General features: G+C 41.1%; 1 protein-coding gene across 2 annotated transcripts in view; it reads right to left on the reverse strand.

Moving 5' to 3' along the window:
* CPNE4 (copine IV) overlaps nt 1-14,573 on the reverse strand; it is an 853,737-nt gene that overhangs the window by 837,017 nt on the left and 2,147 nt on the right. The window contains exon 1 of one of the 2 annotated variants that reach the window (XM_006840024.1): nt 12,863-13,291. The exons of the other annotated variant lie outside the window; for it this stretch is intronic. The gene's annotated coding sequence lies outside the window, so the exon portion shown is untranslated. Of the gene's footprint in view, nt 1-12,862; nt 13,292-14,573 lie in introns of those variants that run through there. 2 annotated transcript variants of the gene reach the window in all.

Below are 14,573 nucleotides of genomic sequence, written 5' to 3' on the forward strand. Positions count from 1 at the left end.
GGGGTAAGGTTTTCCACAAACTTCTCAGAGGACAGTTCAGCTACCCTCAAAGAAAGAGCTGTGCATTGTCATGATGGGAAAAAATCCATAGGTACAAGTATCCTGATCTTTATCTCATAAAGGTTTTCAATTTTCTTATTAAATAATTTTTAATTTTATAACTTCATAGTTGTTGTTGTTAAGTATCATCAAATCGATTCCGACCCATAGCGACCCTGTATAGGGTTTCCAAGGAGCAGCTGGTGAGCTTGAACCACCAATCTTGCAGTTCAAACGACTTTGCAGTCCAAAGCATTAACCCACAGCGCCACACCAGGACTCCATATTAAACCTCCATAATTGTACTATGTGTCCTTGGGAATCTCAAAAAGGAGTTGTGACAAACTTTTTTTTCACTCGCCATAAACTTTTGAACTTACCTCTACCATGAATTTAACTGGCCCAGAAGATCCCCTTGGAAGCCACAGTTTTGACTGGACCTTGTTTTTGAAGGCACCCTAACTAGACTAAGACAAATGTATTACTGATAGAACTTGTTTGCAGCCGACCACTGACTGCAGAGACATGCTCAGACATGTTTTGTTTGGAATAAACGCATGTATGCACGAACCGTGGGCAGGAAGAGAGAGTGGGAAGGAAGGAAGAAGGGAGGTTAAGCATACCTTTTATTGCTGATTCCTATACCTTCATTATCATACTCCTTCAAGTTTTCACAAACAATACTTTCTGACTTATCCTCATATAATGAAACACATTTTTTAGATGAGAGTCAGAATCAATATATAAAGTAATCCTTGACAAAATCTCTAAAATTGTTCATTTGTTGTTTTTAAGTGCCATCAAGTCGGTTCTAACTCAGTGACCCTGTATAGTGTTTCCGAGGAACAGCTGGTGAGTTTGAACCACCGACCTTGAGTTTCAAATCAACCTTTCAGTCCAGCACATTAACCCTCAGTGCCACATCAAGACTCCAAAAATTGTTCATAAAGTATTATATATACATCCACTCCTCACTTACCTACATAGTAACATTCTAAAGACCAGGTCATTATGTGAAAATAGAGGATGACCACATCAGATCACAAAATGGAGAATGACTGCATCATTACACAACTGCCAAATTACACCACTCCATAACCGTCAAACCACTGAGAATCATGGCCCAGTTAACCTGTCACAAAACCTTAACCATCACAGCCAGTGGTACACTCACTGCATATCCTGGCATTTGTTACTGCTAGACGTACATAGTTAATGAACAAAATATTCAATGTATTTTGTTAAGTGCCGTCAAGTTGGTTCCATAAAGGGTTTCCGAGGAGTGGCTGGTGGGTTTGAACCACCAACCTTTGGGTTAGCAGTCCAGTCCTTATCCTACAGTACCAAACTAGGACTTCAAGTGAGGAGTACGCATATTGCATTATACATGTGAGAGGGCTTCAAAGACATAATGGAAAAATGGAATTAAAAGATAATGGAATTTTTCCACAAACTTTTTGAAGCCGCCTTGTACAATTCTGCATTAGTAATATTCTTGTATAATTACATACACTAATGTAACTCATATACTGTAGTACAGAAAATTAAAATATAATAATAGTATTTTTAATAAACAAGAAATGATATACAATTGATTTTGAGTAAGTTAAATATACATTTTTGTTGTTGGGTACTGTCAAATCAAGTTTGAATCATAGTAACCCCATTTGACAGAGTAGAACCATCCTATGGGTTTTCATGGCTATAATCTTTATGGGAGCAGATCCCTATACCTTTCTCCTCTGAAGCCACTGGTTGGGTTCAAACCCACAAACCTTTCAGTTAGCAGCTTGCATTGGAACTATCGACCTTTTTTGTTAGCAGCTGAGTGCTTAATCACTGTGCAACCAGGGCTCCATAGATCCCCTACATCCTCCTTAAATCTTCTTGGGAAAGAACAGAGGACAGGAAGGAGAGAGTAACAAAAGCCAGCATAAAGCATTTACCTGTGATGGTTCATGCCCTGAGCGCTCATGTGTAGTCTCATTCCCATTTTTATAAATAACGAAATAAGACTCAGAATTTTAGTCATTTGCCCAAAGCCAATCATCTATCAAGCAGCAGAAGCAGAGCCAAGGTTCAAACCAAGTCTGTTTACCTTTAAAACTTAAGTGTTTATTACAACAAAGTGACAAAAATGTACACTTCATTATCAAACTGCATTGCACCCCAATATTTTTTTTGCACATTCCTGAATAAGACTGAGAAGGAAAGAAACACTGTTATTCCTTCGGTCAACCAAAAATGCTGAGTAATTACTGAGTTCAGCAGTGTTATTGAACTGTAGGAGAAGTACTGAACTGCACGGTCAGTTTGAACTGTGAGGTCAGCAGTTCAAACTCACTAGCTGCTCCTTGGAAACCCTATAAAGGGTGGCTAGGAGTCAGAAAAAACGCAATGGCACTTAACAACAACAACAGTGCTATGGATTGAACTGTAACTCCAATTGAAGCACTGGGTATACTGAAGTGCTGGATATACAGAAGCGCTGTGGCTCTATAGGATAAGCACTGGACTGTTAACCACAAGCTCAGCAGTTTGAGACTACCAGATGCTTCTCGGGAGAGAGATGAGTTTTTATGACCCCGCAAACATTTACAGCCTCAAAAACCCCATACAGGGTCACTATGAGTCAAAACCGAAATGACGGCACTTTACAACAACCACCACCCTTGTACCTAAGATGTGCTCTTGTTTGGAAAGGTTGTTTTGCAGGGATTTTTGTTTTAAAATTTGGTTATCAATTAAATTTATGGAAGTCATACTGGTGTAGGGTAAATCCTAATCTCTTTTGCATAGTCGTTTATAATGAGAAGAACCAATACGGAAATAGTCACATACACGGGAAAGAAGCCATATGAAAGCACATCTATAAATACAAGCAGTAAAGGAACGGCAAGAGCTGCTAGCAACCACTAGAGACTAAGAGACAGGTTTGCAAAGTCCCTCTCTCAAAGCCCTCAGAAGGAACTGACAAGGCCGATACCCTGAATTCAGACTTCCAGCCTCCAGAATTGTGAGAAAATACATTTCTATTCTTTAAAGCCACCTACTCTATGGTATTTTGTTATGATAGCTCTAGAGCAACGAAGGTAAATTGCGAACAACACAGAGCAGATACCTGCCCTCATGAAGCATGCTGTGGAGGAGAGGGATGGCTATGGTATGGGCCAAAGGGGGAACATAGGACCAGGGGTGAGGAAATCTTTGTCCTTGACCTGGCTCAACCACCAATCATTTGGGGCAAGTCACTTCCACACTTACCTTGCAGAGCCTCAGTTTCCTCATCTAAAATCTGGGATGGGGTGTACCTAATGTATAGTATCGCCCAGTTTTCATACCTAATATCTTACACTCTCACACAGACAAAGAAGCCTTCATTTGTCTCTAAAACTAAATGAGGCCATGAGTTGTGGTGAGTGTTTCGAGCTGTCCCAGCAATCAATTCTTTCCACCCTTTTCTTCTTATCAGGCCTTACCTCCAACACAATTCATAATCAATTACATCACAGAAGTTAAGGGCACCCCGTCCAATCATGGCTTCTCAGGAGCTGGCAGTCTACCTTGCCAGATCAAATTAATTCATGTCACTCAAAGTGCCCACCGCTGGTGTCACATCAGTATGACATAAGGTACCAATCTCCTTGCCTTTTCAATTTGTCACTGGAAGTTTTGTCTCTAGGCTATCTGTTGAAACAACTACATAAATTACATCAAAGACACCACGTCAGGCATCCTACATCCCCAGTGCCAACTGATAAATTAAAAGTGTGTGTGTCACTTTAATAATATTGATTGAACTGTGAATCATTGTTTTGGGTCATTCTACCCTCATGGGAGTCCTGGTGTGGCACTGTAGGATAAACACTGGACTGCTAACCTCAAAAATGCCATACAGAATTGTTGTGAGTCAGAATGACTTGGAAGCACTTAACAACAACAACTACCTTTATTGGTTTTCATTTTTATTGACATCTTTATTGAATAGATCTTTTAATATTTTAAAACAGTAAGTAGCTTTGGTAGCATAGTGGTTATGAGTTGGGCTGCTAACCTCAAAGTTAGCAGTTCGAAACTGCCAGTTGTCCTGCTGGAGAAAGATAAGGCTTTCTGCTCCTGTAAAAACATACAGCCTTGGAAACTCTATACAGGGTCGCTATGAGTCGGAACGACTCTGTGGCACACAATCAACCACCACCGATTTTTATTTTTGTACGTCTAGATTACCATTTAAGAAACGCTGGTGGTGTCGTGGGTACCACATTGGGCTGATAACTGCTAAGTTTCCAGTTTGAATCCACCAGCTGTTTCATTGGAGAAAGATGAGGCTTTCTGCCCGCGTAAAGATTTGCAGCCTCAAAAATTTTATACAGGGCCACTTCGAGGCAGAACCAACTTGACATCACACAACCACCACCAGCACCATTTACTGGCAATTTTTTGTTTTATTTTGTTTTAAGTTATATTTCTGTTTTACTTCCTTTGAAAATCTATTTCATGTTTAAATGAATTAACTATTTAGATGTTTACCTTATTATGATAGTGGTGAAATTAATACATACAGAGTAGTGATTGGATTTAAGAACCTCTTTGGGCTCGACATGGGTTCGATATAGTCAGAATCAACTTGCTGATACTTAACAACAAAAATTGTTGACTATATAAACACATGCAATGGTGGTGTGTTGTGGAGTTGGTTCTGACTCATAGTGACTCATTTCAACTCACAGTATAGGGTTTCTGAGGCTATAAATCTTTAGGGAGCAGAAAGCCTCATCTTTTTTCCGTGGAGTGGCTGGTGGGTTTGACCTTGTGGTTAGCAGTTCAGCGCTTATTCTACAGAGCCACTATGCTCCCATAAACCAAAATACCTGCTGGTGGTGGTAGCTGTGTGTCGTGGAGTCAGCTCCAACTCATAGCGACCCTGCATAGGGTTTCTGAGGCTGTAAATCTTTACGGGAATAGAACGCCTCATCTTTCTCCAGCAGAACAGCTGGTGGTTTCGAACTGCTAACCTTGTGGTTTGCAGCCCGATTTGTAACCATTACACAACCAGGGCTCCTTAAAACACCTGCTAGATACATATCAATCAAAGTACTCCCTTTCTTCTTCCTCAGAATTACCCTCTGATCTCCTGGTTCCTTGAAACGGAAGATGAAAAGATACATGGGTATAATAGGACTTGAGGGACCATTTCCTAAATTCTTTGAGATTAAGCTCCCTTACCTCTTATTCAGTTGCATTGAGTAGACCCAGACTCATGCTACTTCATGCAGAACTGTGCTTCACAAAGTTCTCAGCTCTTCAAAAATTTTCAGAAGTAGATTATCAGGCCTTTATTCCAAGTTATGTCTGATTGGATTTGAACCTCCAATATTTTGGTTATGAGCTATTTAACCATTTGCATAATACCCTTATTTCTTTCTTTAAAAGATAAGGAATTCACATTTTATCTCCAATGCCTAACATACTCTTGGTGTAAAGGCTATTATTATTATTCAACAGATAGAAAAATGAGACCCTTCTGCTGAGGGAACAGGCATGTGGAGACAGGGAAAGAGACTCAGATGGAAAGTGAACGATGAAGTTCCAAGAAAAAGGGCATGGGAACAAATATTTGCCTACTCACTAAAATACCAGACATTTTTAACTACTTCACATTCATATTTTCCTGATTTTCCAGAAACTAAGATTCACATGGGAGAAGTAACTCATTCAAAGAGCCACAGCTTAAAAAGCATGAGCCCAAAATTCCATATAACTGGATTCTGAATATCTGGATCCAGAGGTCGTCCTCTGGTACCAGGCACACATGTCAGGAAACTAAGAGCCAGACAGGCCTCCCAAAAAGAATCCTGAGAGTAATCAGTTGTCCAGCCACAATGAGCAGCCCAAGCAGGCACTAGATGTGACTCACCCATCCAGTGTTGAAGGCAAAGGCATTTGTCCCCTCTCATTTAGACAGTAAAGTCATAGGAGGTGTCCAGAATACTATGACCTCTTATCTGGGCACATCTCTGGTGCTTCATCAAACCCCATCCTTGAGCTGGAAGCCCTGGCTCATGGGCCTTCAGGTGGGGATCTATCAGTGCTCCAGCACCCTCTAGCGACCATTCTCTCAATGTCATCTCTCTCTAGCCTTCCTTCTTGCCTCACCAACTCCTCAGACAACCCTGCCTGGGAGCCTCTTCTATGGCCCGATTTAGCTCTTTCTCTCCCTAAGGCATAATAAATTACTCTACAAAGGTTTGGGATCTCAAGAATAAGGAAGGGGATCTCTAAGTCAATATAAACCTAAAAATGTTTATTGGGTTAACCTGAAATACTGTTATTTTTCCCCTGATGGTTTCAAGGAGAAATCTTGGTAGTTTTCTACATAATAGGAAACACAAAGGAACAAATTCCATGTTCTGAGAATAGAAGTAAAACACACTCTTATAAAATTTATCCTTTTTGAGTGGACCTTTAATTTAAGACAGAAAAAAGGATTTCTCTGTGGGTTCCTGGAACGATAAACACTCATAAAGTCTCTTTGTTTACTTTATTGACTCGATTGTGACATTTAAAATAGAAAGCTAAGACTGTGCATGAGCAATTCTTCACAAAACATGCACATTAACAGAGATAGCTGCAGACAATGACTTTGTACAAATTTAATCACATCTATTGAGTAAATATTGCACTGGCTCCAAGAGAAAGCAATGTAATAAGTCCCAAGCCTGGTCTTCCAAATGCTCCAATGGAGGTGAAAGCCCTCCCCACATCATCTCCAACTCATACTCTATAAAGACTATCAGCACACATGGCGCCAGAGATTGGCGCCACTGCAGTCATCATCTGGGAACTTGATTCAGAGGAGTAATCAAGATGGTTGTTCAATGGTCTTAAGCAAGTCACCTCTCTGAGTTTTCATGTCCATAAATGTCAAATTAAACAGATAGAGTCAACAGATTATCCCAAAGATTTCTTCCACTTCTGAGTGACAAAGTTGCTGTTCACAGTTTAAGATTGGGTCCACCACAGGTCAGCTTAAATGGACTTCTTCACCTCATGAAGTATATTAAGAATCTAAGACTGCACTAAACCTTCCCCAAAAGGCCTATTTATCACTTTTCTCTTTTCAACACTTGCCTTCAGATTTCCAATATTAACTGAGCTAAAAATGGGTAGTTATCAAGAAACTTTCAATGACTACCCACTATCACCCAACCCACTTCCAACACATAATGACCCTACAGGGCAGAACAGAACTGTTCCTTAGGGCCCTAGACTATAAATCTTTACAGGAGCAAATAGCCTCGACTTTCTCCAGAAGAGCAGCTGATGGGCTTGAACTTCTGACCTTATGGTTAATGGCCTTATGCTTAATCCACTGCACCTCCAGGGCTCCTTTCAAAAGACTACAGTAGCCAAATAAAGGACTTCCCAGAATTTGGCAGTTTAGGGGAAATGTATGCTTACATATTTAATATATATGTTTGTGCACCTTTATCTGCTAAATATGTATATGTTGTTAAATGCCAGCAAGTTTGTTCCCACTCATAGTAGCCCTGTATAGGGTTTCCAAGAAGCAGCTGGTGGGTTTGAACCAGCAACCTTGCAGTTAACAGTCTAATGCTTATGCTACAGCACTACACCAGGACTCCATGTATTCATACAGCACACAGAAAGCTCCTGCATGAATACAATTTCTAATACAGGAAATAACAGAAATATGCATAGATATTAAGAACTGTTGCTGTTGGTTTGATTGTGACTCACGAGTCAAAGTAGAGCTGCGGTCCATTGGGTTTTTAATGGTTGATTTTCGGGATGCACATTGCCAGCCAGGTCTTTCTTCCAAGGCATCTGTGTTGTTGAGTCAGTTTTGACCTATAATAACCCTGTTTTGTAGGGTTTCTGAGTCTTTAAATCATTGTTTGAGCAGAGAGTTTCAACTGTCGGTGGACTCAAACCTCTATTCACTGAGTTTGCAAGCAAGCACATTAACCATGCATACCTTCCAGAAAATCTATGTAGGTATTGTTATGTTTTCCTTTTGTGTTCATAAAGTTTAGCAGATATCACTAAATTTAGTTAATCAAACCTCACTATGTACATAAGGAGCATTAGTTGCACTGTGGGTTAGGTGTTGGACTGCTAACCACAAAATGGGCATTTCAAACCCACCAGCCACTCCTTGAGTGAAAATGAGATTTACTCATGGAAACTATATAAGGATTTCTATGAGTCCTAATCAACTTGATGGCATTGATTTTGGTGGGATTTTTATATATACGAGTACTGTTTAAAGAAACCTGGTAGCGTAGTGATTAATCACTCAGCTGCTAGGTGACAAATCAGTGGTTCAAACCCATGAGCTACTCTATGGGATAAAGATGTGGCAGTCAGCTTCCATAAAGATTACAGCCTTAGAAACCCTCAAAGGAAGTTCTAGTCTGTCTTGTAGTCACTATGGATCAGAAATAACTGGATGCCAGCTGGTATCGTTTTTTAGTTCTGTTTATATATTGTCTATTTCAAATAGAATAGGAGGGACAGTAGATCTTACCTAACTCAATCATTCAGCTTGATTTGGGTATACCACCAACCTACATACTTTTCCATTTATCACTGGAATGTCAAATTGGGTGTTTACCTAATACAAGAAATAAATTTGTAACCCCAACTCAATTTATTTTCATAAGATGCTTCCCTCAAGGGGTGTGTTTTAAGACAACCTAAAGAGAATTAAATCGGGTGATCTGTTCCTCAACATTGTTGTTGTTGTTAAGTGCCTTCAACTCAGTTCCGTCCCGTGGTGACATGGTATAGGGTTTCGAGGAGTGGCTGGTGAGCTTGAACCACCAACCTTGTGTTTCAAACCAACTTTGCAGTCCAGCGCATTAACCTACAGCACCACACCAGGATTCCATGTACTCAACGTATACATTCCTCAACGTACACATTCAAGAAGGAGAAAGGCAGTCAAATGCAACTCTATTATTATAATACTGGGAAGTCAATTCTAATGCACTAGAGATGGTCTTGGACCTTATGACATTCTATTCTGAATGCATGTAAAATTTTTGCCTTGATATTTTGTAACTCCAGTGTATTGGCTACTGTTGCCAAGGAAATATGACTTTGGGTGACTGCACGGATCCAAAGAGGTTTTTGTTAGATTTGCTTTAAAATATTAACACAACAAAAATGGAAAGAGAAAATAAAATTCCACATATCTCATTAACAAAACAAAATTCAACATGCTTACCTCCCAATGGAAAGCTCATTGTCTACGTGAGTAATGGTGACCATAATGTCCAGGGGTTTGTATTTTTGAGAACTTGCAAAGCAAAGACAAAGGGAGGCATGGCAACACTTACATATTCATTCAGTAAGGTTCCAAAAGATTCAAATGTAACTGAGAATAAAGACTCTACCATCACTCCCATTTTTCTTTGTTCTGTGATTATTCCTTATGATCCATATACACTTAAGGTTTGCAATCACGATGGTGCACTGAAATCTCTGACAGTGGGAAGAATCAAATCTTTCTTCCCTTTTTTGGAATACTACATAAAATTTCTCTGGAAACATAACACCTTTGCTTCCTATTCAGCTAACTCTAAATGAGGCGTTTTCTTTTTAAATAAGAACTTCACATGCAGCTCAAGACAACACTCTAGGATAAGACACAATTGAATTAAAACTGCTAAAAACAGGGTCTCCTAAAAACAAACCAATAATCCAAGTAAAATTCTATGTTGCGTCCAAAGAAGGTACTATAAACAGCAAGTCTTTTCATTTATCTCGACAGTGAAGAAACAACTTTAAACCTCAGAACAAATATTTTAAAAGAAATAGCAGCTCTACCAAACTGGTTGCCTCATATTGAGAAACTCAATGGACTCCACCTGTGCCAGCTCCCCATCAAGTAAGCTGGGAGTATGTCTGAAAGAAGAAAAACAAGCTTGACCACTCACAGGAAGATTATAGATGTGATGGCATGAAGTTTTCACAAGGTAACACACCAAGAGACCTCTGGTTACATTATAGTAATGCTCTTTTCACCCAGCCATTCAAAACTGCCCAGCATTCAATATCCACTCCTGCTATGAAGCAATATCTCCTTTTTGTAAAGCTCAGAGGGAGTCACCTAGTTCTTATGTGTTTTGGGTTTGATCCTGTGAAACCTTATGAATCTCTCCACCAGAGATAAAAAAGGAGATTTTAGCTTTCATTCCTACCTGTATTTCCTAATTTTCCCTCTATTTTTAATACACCACTAAAGGACTCCTGGTATGGCGCTGTAGGATAGGCACTGGACTTCAAACCATAAGATCAGCAGTTCAAACCCATCAGCTACTCCACAGAAACCCTATACAGGGTTGCTATGAATTGGAACAGACTCAATGACACTTAACAACAACAAAGTGCTCAGCTGCCAACCGAAAGGTTAATGATTCAATCTCACCCTGCAACTCCATGAAAAAAAAAAAAAAAGACCTGATGAGCTGCTCCTATAAATATTATTGTTATGTTCCATAGAGTTAGTTCCAATTGTTTTCAATGAGTGGCTGGTGGGTTTGAACTGCTGACTTTTCAATTAGCATTCCAGTGCTTATCCTACAATGCCACACCGGGATTCCCTATAAAGATTGTTGTTGTCACTGTTGTTAAGTGCCACTGAGTCCGTTCTGACCCATAGTAACCCTGTATAAAGTTTCCAAGGAGTGGCTGGTGAGCTTGAACTACCAGCCTTGCGGTCCAAACCAACTTTGCAGTCCAGCGCATTACCCCACAGCATCACACCAAGATTACAGTCTAGAAAATCCTATCATGGTAGTTCTACACTAACACATGGGTTCACTGTGAGGCAAAAAGAAACCACAACATTTGATGGCACCTCACAAAAACAACCTGCATGTAGGAACCTTTGACCTACTCTGAGCTTAGAACTCTGATGTACTAGAGTGACTCTGTCAGTCACTCTTTAAAAATTGGACAAGCAAAGAAAATGGGTTCAACCGAGCAGCAGCAGCTGCTGCTCAGCAAAGGAAATGAAAACATCGCAAGTTATCTAATCACAGCCATCCAGAGCTTAGTCTTATCTGCTAGGTGATAAAAAAGAAATAGGACCTTCCTAAACTTAAAGGGCATCAAATTGAAAAAGTAAAGTTGTTGCTTGCCTCTTGATTTTCTTGTGGGGAAGGCAAGGAGCGATTGGGTGGAGGAAGATGAAGGGTGTGCTTTGCAGTTTCAGCAATGCTTACTAATTGTGAAGCATTGTCATGGATTCAAAAACTCTTATCCTCTAGGAAAGTTTTGTTTTGACATAAACAAAAACATAAAACTCAGAGAGATTTAAGAAGATGGATTGTTAAGAGGGCAACAGAGAGGAGGAGTGGGAAGGAAAGACTACTTCATTTGAAGTTAAAGTCTTTTTTTCTGTAAGAGCAGATTTGATTGTCAGTTTCAGAAGAAAACTTCTAAGTACCTTGGACAGCTCATAAAATGCTGTTCAGGAAACTGAAAACTAAGTTGAGCCAAGAACCAGAGCAGTGCTTTAAAAAATCCCTGGCAAAGCAGGAGGAAAGTGAAAAGTTGGTTTTTCAGAGTTTTGAAAATCGGGTGTACAGGAACCAAAGCATCTTCTTCCAAAAGGCACTGGGATCTTAGGGCACCAGTGGGTCAGATAGCAGAAGGGGAGTTTTCACAAATATTTCTCTAGCAAACTTTCCCAAAACACAAACTCCTTCCCAACCCCACCCCCGACTACTCTGCTCCTCTTTCCTCCCTCCACCTTCCAAACCCTCCATGGAGAATGCTTCATAAGATCGTATCTCAGGGACCATCTCTGTAGCCTATGATAATTTTTCTTGAAATCTGGCAAGATCAGGGGCAGAAAGGCAGTCCTACAAGACCACCTCGGGTTGGGTGGGGCATCAAACCTGGAGAGCAGGGTGGGAGTTGGAGTTTTAAAGCCCATAATTTGGGGAGGGGATTTTCCCCAAGAAGAAGTGTAACAGCATCTTAAACGCATCCCTCAGAGCTCAACCAGCCCTGTCCAAGAGAAGATAATCAACACTCACGTGACTTAGCATGGACCACCTCCCAGTTGTCTTCTGGACTCTGCTCTAACAAACCTGCGATGTGTTGCTGGGGTCCAGACCTCTTTAATCAGCTGAGACTTGCGTGCTGGTGTAGTCCCGCCTTTCCCTCCCCCTTTTTCCCCTAGGCGACATCATTTAACAGAGGAAGGAGCAAGGAGGGGCTGGGCTGAGCCAATGCACTCACAAATCTACTGATTAGTTTTAATCTCAAGAGCCAGAGATGCGATTAGATAGTACTAGGAACCCACTGTAAGAGGATGGGACGGAGTTAAGAGGTGAAATCCAATCACAGCTAGGTCAAGGCATTGGATACTGCTACAATTTCCCACAGCGTTAAAAAAGAAGCTGCAACTCAGCCAGGACTTGGTTCCCTAATCCCCCTCACTAATTTCCAAAACAGTAGCCCTTCCCCCTTCTAGGACTTCCTCCACTCCCTTCAGCTGGGTGCTTGGGTCCCCTTCCCTGGGCATCCTTCCCACAGCATCCCAACCCCACCACCAGGTAATCTGGATGGATGTCAGAAGGAGAGGTAAATGGGCTGAAAGTTCCTTTGGATAAAAAAGGATGTTTGCAGCTGCTTTTTAAAACAGCAACGACAATGATAAACAAGCAAATCTTAGCGAAAACCAGTGCATCTCAAAAGTTGGTCTTGCTACGCAGCAACCCTAACAGACTTTGCAATCATAGCGCCCCAAGAACATAGAAATGTAGAGTTTGTATTGACTTACCTGGGTGTGCCAAGCTCCAAGAGTAGAGAGAGAATTCAGCCCCGGGACCAAGTCTGTCCCGCCCCTAAAATACAAAATCCGGTTTTGGGTGGAGGTTGTTGGTGTTGTAGTTGTACAGTGGTGTGAAGAGGACAAGACTTCCCACCCCCTGGTCCTCTGTGGCCAGTTTAGCAACAGCAGATGGAAAAGATGCTGAGCGGAGAGTTTGGTCTCTCCGGAAATACTGGCTCCATTCTAGGTGATGGGGGTTGGGAAAGGGTGAAAATGTTGCGGGGAGCAGCCAGGTTCTCAGTTAACTCAGAGTAAAGAGGAAGGTGCTAGAGAAAGAGGGCGGGACTGAAGAGGCGCTAGGGAGCACGAAAACGAGGAAGAAAGACAGAAAAAGGGGGAGAGGGGTGGCGGGGAGATGGCAGCTTCTCACAGAGAGATTTCCACCTTCTGACGAAACCTCCACGCGAGCGCCCCCTGGGGGGTTTCGGCGGATAGGAGCATTGCCCCAGGAATGCTAGTCCTTGGCACCGCCCTGAATTTGGCGGGTGGTGTTCTCCAGGGTCCTGCCGCTTCCTGCTCCGGGCTTTCTGCTCCTTTGCTCAGACCAGGCGACTGGGAAAACTTGATTCAGGCTCCCAAGTGTTGCGCCTCTATTTCTTCTCCAGAGTATAGCGGGAATATCAAGGGACTGGAGTTATTTGTGCTTTTTTTACCCTAAGTACACAAGGAAACCTCGCAGAAGAATATTCAATTACCCCCACAGAAATGTTGAAGATCTTGCTCACCTTTGGACCCTCAGTGTCTATAATAGTGTCTAGCACACGGTAGACTTCTGATGAGTATATGTGGAATAAATAAATAAATGAACTATAAGGCTTTTATCCAACTCATAAGCTCTTCCTGCATATACCTACCTCCCAAATAACTGTAAGAGAAAGAACTGCCTAAGGAGCACCTACCTAAGTTTAAAATTAGACATAAACATTAGGAGTAAGGGGTAACACTATCATAACACTATCACATGTTATGAAGCACCAGAGAAAGATAGGATAGTTTTCCTATTCCAAATGTACTCACAGTCAAATTCACACACAGGAGGAATGAAGGGACGTATTATACTGTACTTTGTTTCTTATTGTTTCTGCAATAACAGATAAATAACTAAATTCTCTCAAAATAGCAGTCTTGTCAGACTCAAAAATTGGACTTAAGTGCAAAAAAGATTCTTCCTAGCGTTAGGATAGCAGAATGCATTGCAATCTCACATGGGCTGGGATACAGAGAAACGGGAAGGTCTTCTTTCCCATCCTCTTAGGACATTATCTCACAAGCCCTCTTTTTAGGTGGAGAGGTAAGTAGCCCAGAGCTTTTTACAAATCACCAAGCAGCTCAAGTCCTTTCTGAATCATGCAATCCCATGTGTTAGAGTAGAACTGTTCCGTAAGGTTTGCCTTGCTGTAATCTTTGTGGAAGCAAGTCACCAGGTTTTTCTTCTGCAGAGGTGCTCCACGGGTTTGAACCACAAGTACAAACTATTTGTGCCACCCTGAGACATTTTAACAACCACAGACTTTTTCAATTTCAAAAGCCAGAGAAAGAGAAACAGATTATGATAAGATAAAGAACAAGAGTCCCATTAATGATTCTGGAGGGATAATTAGAAAGATCTTTCAGGAGAAGTACCTTTAAAAAGAAACAGGAACCAGTTGTTTGCTTCCCC

The sequence above is a fragment of the Chrysochloris asiatica genome, unplaced genomic scaffold (genome assembly GCF_000296735.1).
Source record: "Chrysochloris asiatica unplaced genomic scaffold, ChrAsi1.0 scaffold00028, whole genome shotgun sequence".
NCBI lineage: Eukaryota > Metazoa > Chordata > Mammalia > Afrosoricida > Chrysochloridae > Chrysochloris > Chrysochloris asiatica.